The 13,731-nt window shown below is 40.7% G+C and overlaps 1 protein-coding gene across 6 annotated transcripts in view; it reads left to right on the top strand.

The window, feature by feature from the left end:
- The window catches only part of NR3C2 (nuclear receptor subfamily 3 group C member 2), a 191,875-nt gene that overhangs the window by 65,862 nt on the left and 112,282 nt on the right, over positions 1-13,731 (top strand). The gene's annotated exons all lie outside the window — the stretch shown is intronic.

Raw genomic sequence — 13,731 nt, 5'->3', positions numbered from 1 at the left:
GACCCCAGGGACTACAGGACTGCATCATGGCATGGGCTTTGCTGTTGGCCTTGCTGTGCAGCCATGCCAAGCTGTGTTCTGTTTCTTTACCCTCTCTAATATGAACATCATATGTTGGTTGGAATCTTAAGCCAGAGGATTTGTGAGATTTTTGTTGTTGTTGTGTGGCTGTGTGTTTGTGTTGTTTGTTTGGGTGGGTTTTTTGTTTTTTTTGTTTTTTTTTTGTGTGTGTGTGTGTGTTTTTGTTGTTTTGTTTTGGTTTTTTTTGGTTTTTGTTCTTTTTTCTTTTAAATAAGCTCCTAGACAGAAATCCAAAATCAGATGTGACATAATTTAGCACTGGTGGCCTCAGGCTCTACTGTATTCCAAATAATAGTTGAGAGTCAGTGTATTCTGGTAGCCTGACAAAAAACTTGACGATTCTGTACCAGCCTTTCCACTGACAGACTTGTAGTTTTGTTTTAGAGGTTTTCTGTTAATCTGCTGAAAGCTTGAGATAAGCCTAGCTGATTTGCCTGCTCTTCCTATGATAGAGATATTTTGTCCATTAAAAACTTCACCAAACCACTTCAGGTTTTTTGGACTGTGATTAAATAACCAGCACAACTGTGAAAGTTATATCTTGCCTTTAAAGAGGCAGATTGTTAAATTTTACCCTGTATCCTGCTCTGTTTTAATGCCACTGCTACTTCACCTCCCAGTCAGAATGGAGGGAAATTGTGTGAGGGGCCATGGTCTGGAGGTCATTGTTACTGACCTTACCAAAAAAGCGGGGTGTTATTTGTTTGTGATTTTGTTTCTGATTAACACCAGGTTACCTATGGCCTTTGTAAGCTCCTGTTCTGTTGTTGCTGTCTGATCTCTCTTTCTATTCCTGTTGCCCTAAGGTACATGTTTATTTAAGCTGCAAAAGGGTGGTATTTTGTTATGGCACGTGGGTACGTCCCTGTGCTAGCTCAGTTTAGCTGCCCTGAATAACAGAAATAGCAAATATGCAGGGACATGGGAGTATCAGGCTGGCACCTAGGATGCCCCAGGGTGTGGGGGGATGTGTCCTGGCTGCCAGCCTTGGCCACTGCTGGCAATCCTGCAGAGTCGTGCCAGTGTCACTTCACTGTGGAGATGTGCAGCAAGTCTTGGCCTGACACGCCTTTTATATCAGAACAAACTTAACACCACTCCTTCTCTTTGTGTAGATGTGACTCCTCTGTAGCTATGAACCTCTGTGGTTCTGCCTCTGTTTTCTTTTTATTGCTTTGCGCTTGTGTGCAGCCACCAACAGACTGCTGCCCTTTTGTCCCGTACCTGTGACGATACTTCTTTGGCATTTTGATTAAATTTAATCGATATGCTGATAGGTGTATTGATTAAAGGTATCATTGGTGCCAGAACAGTGTCTCCCCTCATCCACTGCGCTTTGTTCCTTCTTTCTGAAAGAAAAATGTGCTCATGGTGTTCAGCTTGGGTATGGTGCCTTGCTGCCGAGAGCCTGTGCTGTGGCTGAAGCTACTGTAGGGATCTGGTGTTTCAGCAAAAAGAGTCTGGAATGGTTTCATTTAGAGGAAGTCACTGCAAACTGAGCTGCCTGAGGAGGGCAGGCAGCCTCAGGGCTGTATCTCCAGTGACTGCAAATTCCTTTTCAAGTCAGTTTTTATGGAGGCCACTATTGTGTTGCTGGTTTGCAAAACAGCCCTTACTTCTCTTTCCTTATTTCAGGAAGTATCGCTTCTTTCAGTGGTGCCAGTTTGGAGATGCTGCTTGACTGCTTCCTGTGTTTTTTGAATCGTGCTCTTTGCATGTGTCCTTATACAAGAAGATGTGAATCGAAAAACACATGGAAATGCATCTCAGTACATTGCACACATTGCTCAATCTGCTTGTATCATCTATGTTTAGCTTCTCTTCTACGCTATCACTTCTATCCGTGAGGCAGCTGTAATTTATATCTGTTAATTATTTTCCTGCACCCTAGCATGTTGAAAGAAGAGAGATTGAAAACCCAGAGAAAGGTGCTAAAGTGTAGATGAATGAAAATATCTACTCTGCATGTCCAGAACTTAAAATGGAAGCAAATAGAAATAAGTTCTTTAGGATATTATCTTTGTATTTCTGACTTGGTGCTGGGGCATCTGATGACATACTTTGAAAAGTGAGAATACGTAAGTGCCTGTAAATCACTGTGCCTTGACATATGAGACTACTCATGTCTTTTGATTTGTAAATATGATTTATATTATGTTGCAGAGGATCTGAGAAGTCCTCCCTAAGCCAAAAGTGTACCAGCAGTTGGCATCTGCAGTTTTTCAGCAAGCACATCACTTCACTTGATAACACTCCCAGTTTGGAGTATTACCTGTTCATGGTTTCACGTGCATGCAATGCCAGTAAACTTGCTCTTCTGCTGCTGAGGTCGTTAAAGACCACGGCACTGGGAACTCCAATTAGGGGGTTGTGTTTTGTTGTCCAAAGAGCATTTCTCAAGGGTGCAAGTAAATTCCCGCTCTGCTGGTTTCCCTGCAATGTGTGATCCATCCAGTCAGTTGCAGCTGGCTCGTGGCAGGCAGCAGAGCGGGGGTGTCAGCCCATCCAGGGGCTCCCTGCGAGTCCATCTGGGAAAGGCTGATGTGCCAGCACGGCTGCTGCCGGCTCTTCCTGCACACAGTCCGGAGCTGGAATCCCGGACTGACGTTTGCCTCTTGACACTGTTTATTGCAACAGGCTTAAACGTGGGTGACACCTATTCAGAGTTTCAAATCGCTGCAAGTACATCTAAAGGCAAGTTGGCCATGGCTGCTGTTGTGGTTACGTGACGTGCCTTACGTCTGGGTGAGTGTTTAGTCCTGTCCTCCTGGCTGGAGGTCAGTTCTTAAAACAGCTGAAGTTTTTCCTCTCACTGCAGGTTTTTTTAGAATTAGTAGTGGAAAACACATGTGTAAATGCACAGGAGTACTTTGGGGACTGTTGGCATATAAAATTTGTAGTATCTTGCTGTTTCAGCTTCTGTATGTCCCTTGTTCAGGCAGCTTTTCCAGAATTGAGTGGAGTTTGGGCTGCTTGGCTTATGCAGCACGATGAAGGTGATGCACATCTGCTGTGGCACCTTGGTGGGGCTTCTGGGCGCTTCTCTGAGTGATGGAGCACATGGAAATGTCACAGGACCTTCCTGCCACTGCCCAAGAGTGGAGGGGGATACTAGTGGACATTACAAGGGAGGGTTGAAAAAGTAATTAAGGTGCCCAAGTATGTAAGTCTGCACATGACAGGATTTCCAGAAACACCCACTGTTCCAGATGCACAAACAAGTTACAGTTCATCAGCTATTTATGTAATTGCATGTGCATTTTTCGCCCCTGGCAAAAGCAGGGTCACTTGAGTTAAAGAGCGAGCATGTGCAATTACTGTGTTTGGCGGCTGATTCGCAGTAACTTGTTATCACACAGTACTTAACTGAGCATTTTTTTTGGTCTTCCCCGGCTTTCAGCAGAGGTGGTGGTATATTTAAGTCAAGGCTTTGTAAACGTGGCCCATAGTGAGTGCTGTGCTGAACGCTTCCCCTCCGCAGAGACGGGAATTGCGGCCTTGCCGCCCTGCTGGGCACCACCTCCAGTGAGATTTCTAGCAGGAAAGTCCAGATGTGTTAGAGTCCAGGGCATTCCTTTGGCTGCCCTGCAGGGTCAGAGACCTGGACAGGGGGGGTCTGGGACCCTGGCCCAGAGCCCAGAGGGACATTGGCTTTGATCTCAGTCCATGGGAAAGGCTTCCTGCACTGCGGGATGGATTGCAAGCCACAAGAGTGTGAAAGATAGTAGTTTAGCTTGTCACAGGGTGAGAAAACAGTAGGTTTGGGGTTTTAGTATGGAAGTGAATGGGGGCAAGATGGAGGATTTGGGGCATTGTCCCCTGCTTCTTCTTTCTTCTTCCCTCACTCCATTTTCTGCAGTGACGGTGGCACAAAGTAGTTTCAAGAGATTGGGTCAAAGTAGGGATGACCTTTTTAGTATAAGTGATAGGTATTGGCAAATAATGATAAATAAAGAACACGTAGCAATTAGTATAAAAGATAGCGACAGCCCAGTCTGGGAGGAGTCGAGGAGTCACCAGATGCCCGAGCAGGTGCACAGACCTTTGCTGGGCACTGAGACAATTGTAAGATAAGAAACAATAAACGAAGGGCGCAACCTTGACAAATCAGAACCTGAAGACTCCGTCTCTTTCTTGCGTTTGGCTCAGAGCTTTGCAGAGGGCAAAAAGACTCTAAAACCACCTGAATCTCGGAGAAAAAAGCCGAGACAGATGGTTGCAAACAAAGGGAGAACTTGGCTAGACCAGATCTGACTGCTGCATCTGGTTTTGGACTGTTGGCAGTGGTGCTGGGACACCGAAGCGCTCGCCTGCGGCATCCAGGGGCTGAGCTTCCAGATGGGGCCTGTGTCTGTGGGAGGGGTGGGAGAGCAGGATGTTGCCCACTTCATCCTGGGAAGCCATGTGGGATGAGAAGGCCAGCTTTATTGTGTGTGTTTCTGGATTAAAAGCCCCCTTATTATAATGTTCTTCTGGAAAATAGAGAAGCCTTTCAGTTCCTATCTGAAGAAATATCTCTGAGTGGTTCAGGATGTCAAATTTGGGGCTTCTGGAATGCTTTAAACACAGTTTCAAAAACAGTGGGAAAAGCAACTACAGTAAAAGCAGATTAAATTTATTTGCTGTAGCCTGTCTTTCTGCTGAAGGCAGTTAATTCTGTTCCTGATCCATTTTTTGCGAAAAAGTTACATGAAAGCTTGAGTAGCATGCAAAATAATCCTTGTCTGATTCTCTCTACCATCCTTAGGGGGTCTTGAGTGAAAGTATAGGCAGGGATCCTTGCAGGAAGCACAAAGGGATGTTACAAACATCCCTTGGGTCAAGAGCCAGGCATGGCACTATGCTTTTGGGCCCTGTGGGAGGCATATCACCAAGGAAGCTAAAACCCCATAAATTGAAAATTTAGTTGAAAATTCAGCATTGATTTTGTTTTTTTTCTTCCATTTTTAATTTGACAGGCCATCAGCAGTCTTCATCAAAGCCAAAGCAAAGAGGAGGATTAAAAATTAAAAAAAGAAAAATTATGTAATTACATTTCTTGTTCTGGTGAAAGTTGTTTTATTGTGACATCTCTGAAAGCATTGGTATTTGGTACCAGCTTTTTTGAGTTGGATGGAAAGCTATACAATAGGATGTGCTAGAGGAATAAGTTGGTTTGTTAAAAATACTATAGTGATACCATGCTAAATGCAGTTTGTATTCATATCAGTATTCGTTACCTATACAACAAACAAAGTGACCTAAGCAAGCTTTTTAAAGTATAGCAATAAAATAATAGATGAAAATAGAATTTATGAAAATACTCGGTGTCCGTGTGGCTCCCTCTTGGTCTGACAACTCACTTTTTCCAAGGGTTTTCCTTCTGTCAGCAAAAAGTTATGAAGGGGGTACTGGGAGCTTGGTTGTTGTTTTTTTTTTTTTTCTCCTTTGTACTGAAGGAAAACCTGGGAGGTTTGAGCTCCTGACGGGGCAGCTGTTGGGGTGTTTTGGTCTGGATTTTGGTCTTTTTTGGGTGTTACAGGTGGTTTTTTTGGGTTGGTTTGGTTTTTTGGTTTGGTGTGGGTTTTTTTTTTTTTTTTTTGTGTTTTTTTTTTTTTTTTTTTTTCCCAGAGACAGACAAGTTTCTATTAATCCAAAATTAAAAAGGAAAGAAAACCCCATTTTTGTGAATAAATGTTCACAGCTTGCCTCGAACCTGTGCTGGGTCATTCATTAATTAATCACCATTAATTTTTGCATCTTCAGAGAATTTTTCCTCCTTGGATTTGTTACTCCTGCATTTATTCTTTCAGCTATTGATGCCCATGTTCTTGTTGCATATGTGAATTAGTTTGATTTTGTTTCTGATGTCTTGCCTTCGCATAGTGCATTTGACAGTTTCAATTTGCAAATTAAGGGAAGGTGTGGGTAGAGAGAGAAAGATCTTAAAAGACCGAGCAACCCAAGGAGGGGTGCAGAGTCTAGGATCCTTTCAAAGGTAGTAAAAAGTGGTCTTCATCTTCTTTAATTTCATCATTATGATGTTAAAAAGAGGGATGTGGAGACACCTGACTTCAGGCACTCTTGGCTTGTTAGGGTTTTTGAGGGATATTCCATGTGGGGAGCTTTTACCTAGTCAGAAGGAGGGATTGTGTTGCTGCAGTTGTTGGAGTTTGTGTTTTCCTATCTCCTGTCTCAGTCTAAATAAGACATCTGCTTGTTTTTTTGTTAATAAAATAATATTTTGGTAGCAGAACATATTATTCTTGCTCTGGCCTGATTTCTAGGGGCTAGATTATCAACCTCTAGCTAGAGAATGTTTACAGAGAATGTTGTACAGTCTGAATACAGTAAATTTAGGTCATGCTTATGGGAGGTTTTTTTGGGGTTTTTTTTGTTTGTTTTGTTTTGTTCATTTGGGTTTTTTTGTTTGTTGGGGTTTTTTGTTTGGTTTTTTACTGATATGGTTTAGAATAGGGTTTGTATTTCCAGAGTTTCTAACGCTGCATGTTTAAAGAATTTTGTTCTTATCCATTCAATTTTCATGATGTTTTTGTGCAATGCTCTTGCATGGATCCCCTCATGGATCCATCCATTGTTGCTATGCATTTAACTTCACAAGTAGAATGGCATTTTTTTTATAACTGTCTTCAACAGTATCCCATAATTATTTTTTAACTGTTTTTAGAGCTGCAATGACATTGAGTTTTTGCTGTTGTTAAAGCCTAAACAGTTCTTGAACTGTTTTCTATTCCAGGAGATCAGTTTTGGATCAAGACTATAGCTATCTAGCAGGCTGATTGCAAAAATCTTTGATTGCTTTGAGATACAGAAAGAGGGGGGGTTGTTTGGGGTTTTTTTTTTCCCCCTATAAGATTGTAGGAGTTGTTAGTTTCTTATTTGATGGAGCAACTAATACGCTTTGAAATCAGAGATCCAAAAATCCCTCTTTCTTGTCCAACATGTTGAATTTCCCACAGGAATCCTTAGTGTTTTTGTTATGTTCTAAGAACATATCAGAAAAGTCTTTTGTTGAAGTAGTAACATCAATAGGTTTCTGTAGCACCTGTGCGTTAGGCAAAGGTCTGTGAAATTGTAATTATTTTTGGAATTCTAATTTAGTTTCACTTCCACCTTGAAATAAAACCCTGAAAAGGTTGAGTAGGCTTTGCTGTATACTGTTCACTGTAAGAAAAAGAAAGTAATTAAGTTGGTATCCAGCTGAGCGGTAGAGCTTAGTGCTGGAGGCAAGGGATGCATCCAGAGGGACCTGGAGGGGTGGGCCTCATGAAATTCAGTCTAGGGACTAGCAGCCTTTCTATTGCCTTACCTGTTACTGATATATATCTGAAATGCATGTCTGATATGTATTAAGACCAGCTCTGCTATTTCCAGTGGTCTTTAACTTCAAAAAACGTGTATTGAGGAAGCATAATAACATAGAAGTCTGCTGAGGTTGTGTTTTAGCAGGGGTTCTATTATACAACTTAGACACTCTGACAGTGTATAATTTGGTACTATTTATGTTGGTATTTAGTCACACTTCTGGAGCTCAAAAAATGCAGGAAAAAGACAGACATATACTTATCCACAAGGTACCGAGCTTAGAGTTGGAAAACCAGAATGTTCAAGCCAGTTGCAGAGGGTCTCGTTTACTTCGTATTAGGCCCTGTGCAGTAATTTCATCTAAAGGGTTCCTCAAGTTTCTCTTGAATTTTGCAGTGCTTCTTTCTGCCTTATTTCTGACTGTTTCATTTTTCAGTTTCTTTTGGCATCTCTTCTGTCAGTTTTGGTTTTGAGTGTTTAATCTTCCGGCTTAACGGTCACCATTTTGCCGCTTGAAAAGCACAAGCCAGTTGGAAGCTAGAATCACAGAATGGTTAAGGCTGGGAATGATGTGTGACGTTTAACCCAGCTCTGCCACCACTAAACCACGTCCCAGGTGCCCCTTCTTTTGACCCCTTCTGGGGGTGGTGATTCCTCCACTTCCTTGGGCAGCCTGTTGCTGTCTGGCAGCCCGTTCTGTGAGGACGTTTTTCCTAATGGCCAATCTAAACCTCCCCTGGTGCAACTCGAGGCCATTTCCTCACATCGTGTGGAAATAGTGCAGGACAGGAATCACAAACATGGAAGCTTCTTGGCTTTTTATTCTGATGAGTTGCATGGGTATTTAATATTTAATTCAGTCAATATTGTCTTTTGAGGTGTGTTAAGAGGATATTGGGAAAATTAGAATGGCAATTACATGTGGTTGCACAAGCAGAAGAGAATTGTCCTCAGCGTTTGTTTTCATTTCCGGGTTTGTTATATATATATATATATATATATATATATTTTTTTTTTTTTTTTAAATTGAGTCTTCTAGACAAATGCTTGGCTATTGTCCAGTGCCTCAAAAAAATAGTGATCTTCCCATTTTCTTAATCAAAATGTGTGGGACAGAGTCAAGTTCTGTGCGGGAGTAGCATATCTCATCAATGCTTGTCTTTGCAGCTAAAAACAAGTAAAAAAACTAGAGTTCTGTCAAAAAAAATTAATTAGTTTGACAGGACTTACTTTTCATGAGCTTGTTTGATATTAATTGCTTTAATTACTCAATGCTTATTAATTAAAGTCTTATTAATAAAATCCTAAATCAAACTTCTCACTATTTTGATGGGCTCAGTATTCAGATGACAGGCTATCATAAAGTTATTTTCTGCAATTATCATTTTAAGTATTGCAGCAATCCCAGTTTTCTTCCAGGCTTTTGGAACTTCCCTGATACTCTACGACTTTCTGAAAAGGGGTGTTAATAACTCAGATAAAAAAATCTCTTGAGTGTTTTTTGTTGTGAGTTATTTGGACCTCACTATCTGAAAGAGCTAGATGTTTAGAGATGCTGTCTAATATTAACTAATCAGATACTAAACAAAAATATCTCTTATATGTCTGGGTATGGGGATTTTTTTTTTTTATTATTTTTTTTTTACTACTAGCAGCAGTTCCACGATTTTAATATGGCTATTGGTACCTTTTTTGTTTGTTCCAGTGAAGTTAAATGAGTTTCGGGGTTTTTTTTTTATTTATTCGTGTTAATGATGGTTTGTACTTCGCCTTTCTTGTGTTTTAACACTTCTAATTAATAAAACTTTCTCTTGGCTTCCATTTTTTTCACATGTATACCGGGGTGAGAAGCGTAGTTGGGAGCTGCTTTTTCTGCTGCGCTTAACTAAGTTCGTCTTGCTAATTTTACAGTGCAATGTTTAGTACTAAAAGTTCCGAGTTACCATTTGCATCTCTAATTATGTCCTCAGTAGTTTTGTCTCAGAACTGCTCTCAGTTTTACAGGAATTCGTGTGATAAAGTGCTGTGTATGGATTACAGGATTGGATTTATTTTACTTGCTTGTGCATGGATAATTGTTATACCCCAAGAATTGGTATCTTAGCCAGGATGGGTGGCTGCAATAAATTTTCTGCATATTGATCATTAAGGCTGCTTCCAGCCCAAACCATTCTCTGATTCTATTCTCTTTGTTGAGGTGGAAAATGAGTGCCCAAATATACAGGAATGTTGAGTAGTGCAATTGCTTGCAGCACTTAAATTCCAGTTAACATGTGGCTGTGTAAAAGGTTAAAGCAGTGTCTTGGCCTTTTCTCTGACAACCTGAATCTGAGGGAGATGGTCATGCTGGACTGTTATTGTGTATTTTGGGAAGGATGGGTGTGGAGAGCGTTTGATCTTTATCAAATACAGCTAAGGTTTGTCTGGACTGCTTAGCTCCAGCTAAGCAATGAAATCCTTTAAAGGTCCCACACTGTCTCCTGCTTTTTGGTGCATCATCTCCTAAGCAATCTGCAGCCATTCATCCTTACCATTCCAGCTGTGCTTTCCTTTGCAATATATAGGGACTTTCCAGCAGTTTCCTTGTGCCCTTTTCCATGGTAATAAATAGGTGTTTGTGTTGAGAGCAAGGAGATAAATGCTGAAGTAAAGATCAGGATTTGGACCGAGGATGATGGGAGCTGGCTTGGCCTCCTGGCCAGGGAGAACTTCCTGTTGTTTTTTTCTCTCTCTTTTTTTTTTTTTTTTTTTTGTACAAGCTTTATTTGGATGGATTTTTCATTGAAAATAAAATTTCTGGTGGGTTTGTCATTCTCATGAGCTGACAGGGAGTTTTCTTTATTTTTAATGAGCAGTAAATCCATGGAAAATATTTTTAGAGGTTATTTATTTGCGTTTGGAAAAAGACACTTAAAGCAATCCAAATAGTATTCAACACCTTAAAAGTTTAATGCCGTGAGCAAAGCAAAACTTTGGAAATAGGCCAAAAATGTATTGTCATATTTTATTTCAGTTTTACTTTTTGATGAGGTTTAGCTAATGGATGAGTTGAAATGTTTTTCCGCGTGTGTTGAGTACCATCCTTAGCAGAATGAGACCACAGTCTGGATTTTGACCAACCCTGACGAGCTGCTGCAATTCTGCCTGTATAACTGTAACAGAAACCTAGGAGGATGCTGCAGAGGAAAAGCTGACATTTGTACAACGTTCTGCTTCCTCATCCATTATTTGCAAGGTCTCGTTTCTGAAACCTAAACCACATTTTTACATATAAAATACTTGCTTGACTGTATTCCGTGCTTTACCACTGCAGTTGAAGGGCTTTTCAAGGACCAGGTGTTTTGGGGGGAGGGTTGGAGCACGGAGGAAAGCTAAGGGGGAGTATATTTTAGAGACTATATTAATTAACATCATTGATAGCATGGACCTGTTTTCTCCGACTGATTCTGAAGCTCTGTAACCTCCCTGCCTAGCCTGAGCATGTGCAGAAAATAAACATTGGGCAGCTATTACCCCTGCAGTTTCAGGGTAGCGTTTTGGGATATGCCTGGATCTGCTAAGCATGCATCTCTAAAGCATATTTGCTGGCACAGCAACACACACTCTCGTGCTGCTTAAAGATGTTGTTGGCTCTGAAGAGGCAGCTGCTGCTGTCCTGTCTCAACTTCCCAATGCTTCTGTAGAAAATGCCTCACGTGGCCACTGCTCACCTTCTTCTTTCACTTTCTGCATGTGACTGACTGATGCCAGTCAGCAGGCAAACTAGCTGGAAGTGCGTATTTCTCATAAATATGCATGTGAACATCCACAGTAAATGTTCAAGGCTGCTCATATCTTGCAGTAGGGAATTGTTCCTGTTGAGGCAGCGTGCATTTCTGTCTAGGTCACAACAGGAGGATTTGACCAAGTTGTTTATAGTATATTTCAAAATAATAATTCTCTCTCCTTTAATGATTGATCTCCTTAAATAGTCTTACATTTCTAAGAGGCTCTTTCTCATCATCCTGTATTTTTTTACAGTTATTTCTCCCTAAACCATTGAGGTACATGGAACTGACCTGTATTTCTCTCCATTCCCAAATGTCATGGCTGAAGAAAGCCAATGAAAAGATGCAGTCTGTCATGTTTCTTTAATGTTGGGCTGGGTTGTGTTTTTGTTTTGGTTGTGTTTTTTTTTGTTTTTTTTTTTTTTTTTTTTTTTTTTTTTTTTTTTTTTTTTTTTTTTAAATGAAAAGCTGAATACTGCAGTGCTTCCTGTATGGAATACGAGCACAGCCAAGGTGCTTTTCAGTGTATGGGCCACCTCTGCCCCGAGGGGCCATGAGTATGCTGCAGGAGGTGGGTGTGGACAAGCACCTCTTCTCTCCTGATTTCATCACATACTCCTCGTAGTTGCACCTGTGCCATGTGGAGCTGAGGCTTTGCACTGATTCCAGTATTGAGGAGTCTGAGGTGGGTGAAGGAGGCAGAGCAAGCTCAAGCTGTAGATCACACTCAAAATGTGTGCTCAGAATGCTTTGCTGTTTAGTTTTAGGCTGACTTTAATACTCAATCTTAAGGGTCTTTTTTTCAGGCTCACTTTAGAAATACATGTCAACACTGTGAAAATTGATTGCAGTTCAGCTGACAAAGGTTCATAAACCCAGTGTGACGTTGGCAATTCCTTTCATTGGATGTCCTCTCTCTTCAGCTGGTTGGGTGATGCTTTATCTTGCAGCAATCTGATTCTGAGGTCAGACAGTCAGGTTTCCTTCCTTCAGTCAGTGCTTCTTCATCAGAATTTAGATAAGCCTTGTCCCAGGCCAACTCTGGGCAGCTCTCTGGTCTGCAGGTTCTGCTGCCCCACTGTGCAACCCTGTTGACTTCAGTATGGATGCATTCAAACAGATTTCTTCACGTGGAAAAGAGTATTTCGTTTGTTCTGGAGTGGCATTGGCCTGCACAAATAAATGGTATTTCTGGGGTTAATTTTAATTTCCTTATTTTTTATCTATTGATGAGTGATCTTTGTGGTGCCCACAGAAAGCCAAGTTGTTGATTTCAAGGTTTGGGGTTTTTTGTTCCTGAATGACAGCTTTTGGAGGCTGTTATACTTGATGCATATGGACTTAATGCATATAGATGTGTTTTATTTTAGGGAAGTGTTAGTTTTAAATTAAATATTAGCAGTTAAATATTTGTTCTACAGCAGCAAATATGCATTGGCTGCGGGTTTTGGTTGGTGTTAGAGCATCAGCAAATAATCCCAGCCATGCAGTGCGAGATTTTAACTCCTTGTAGCTTGCATGAGCTGCTGGCAGGCAGAGACATCAGTTTTTGTGAAAAGATTATAGACTCTTGGAGATCTGTCACTGGTGGGTTAACTTTTATATCTTGATCCCATACACTGAAAAGGTGTTTACAATTTTTTTTTTCTTTTTTTTTTTTTTAATACTGACATCTGAATATTTGGATCATAATTTAAATGTTAGACAGGGGAGACATGGTGAAGCTTTGAGAAGGTATTTACAAATGCAAGAAGAAAGTCTTTCTTGAGGAAGTCTAACTTGAAGCTTCTACAGCACATTTCTGTTGTAAGTTATGCTTGAGATGGCCAGGCATAGCTGAACAGAAAAATAATCATATGCATTTAAAATAATAACAAGAATTTTTTTCTGCTGCTTTGAATGCAGGATTCACCAGAACACCGCCAATAATGGGGATTTCACCCTAGTCAGAAAAGGGGTGTACATGTGGTATACACTTTAGTTTCTCTTTGGCATCGTGAAATAAGCTCATTTCTGGCAAATCTCCTAATACTGTCTCTGAAAAACTGAGAAATAACTGAAGTTTAGCAAAAGACTTCATTTCTCTGCTTAAATATGTTCTGTAACTTAGAAAGTATCAGTTTTATTAATATTAAATTAACATTGAAAGTGACTCTAATATGCTTTCTTCAGGCTGTGGAAATAGCGTTCATTTGGCTTTATTCATCTTGTGGAAAGAAATGAAGCAAATAATAAATTGGGAGTAATCTTTTTATTCTTTAAAAAAAGGAAAATTAGTCAATGCATACAGCTTCAGCTAGAAAAAAACCTGTTGCTTTCATGACATTAGCTGATGAAGGTGGAATAACTGAGATGGTATTCTAACATTTAAAGAAGTTGTGAGACCTGGAGAAACGAACCTTCTAAGGGGAGCTGGGCACCTCACAACCTGGGCTCTTGGCAAAAGCTGCTTGAGAGCCCGATGGCTGCTGAATTCTGCTGAATCCTGGCTGCTGACCCCACCACTGTGCAGCACTGTGTGATTAACAAAAGCACGGCTTTTTTAGCTGAGGTATCTTCCAAGTGAGATCATGTGTCT

The sequence above is a fragment of the Hirundo rustica genome, chromosome 5 (assembly GCF_015227805.2).
Source record: "Hirundo rustica isolate bHirRus1 chromosome 5, bHirRus1.pri.v3, whole genome shotgun sequence".
Classification (NCBI taxonomy): Eukaryota; Metazoa; Chordata; class Aves; order Passeriformes; family Hirundinidae; genus Hirundo; species Hirundo rustica.
This window is presented reverse-complemented; position numbering and strand designations above follow the sequence as displayed.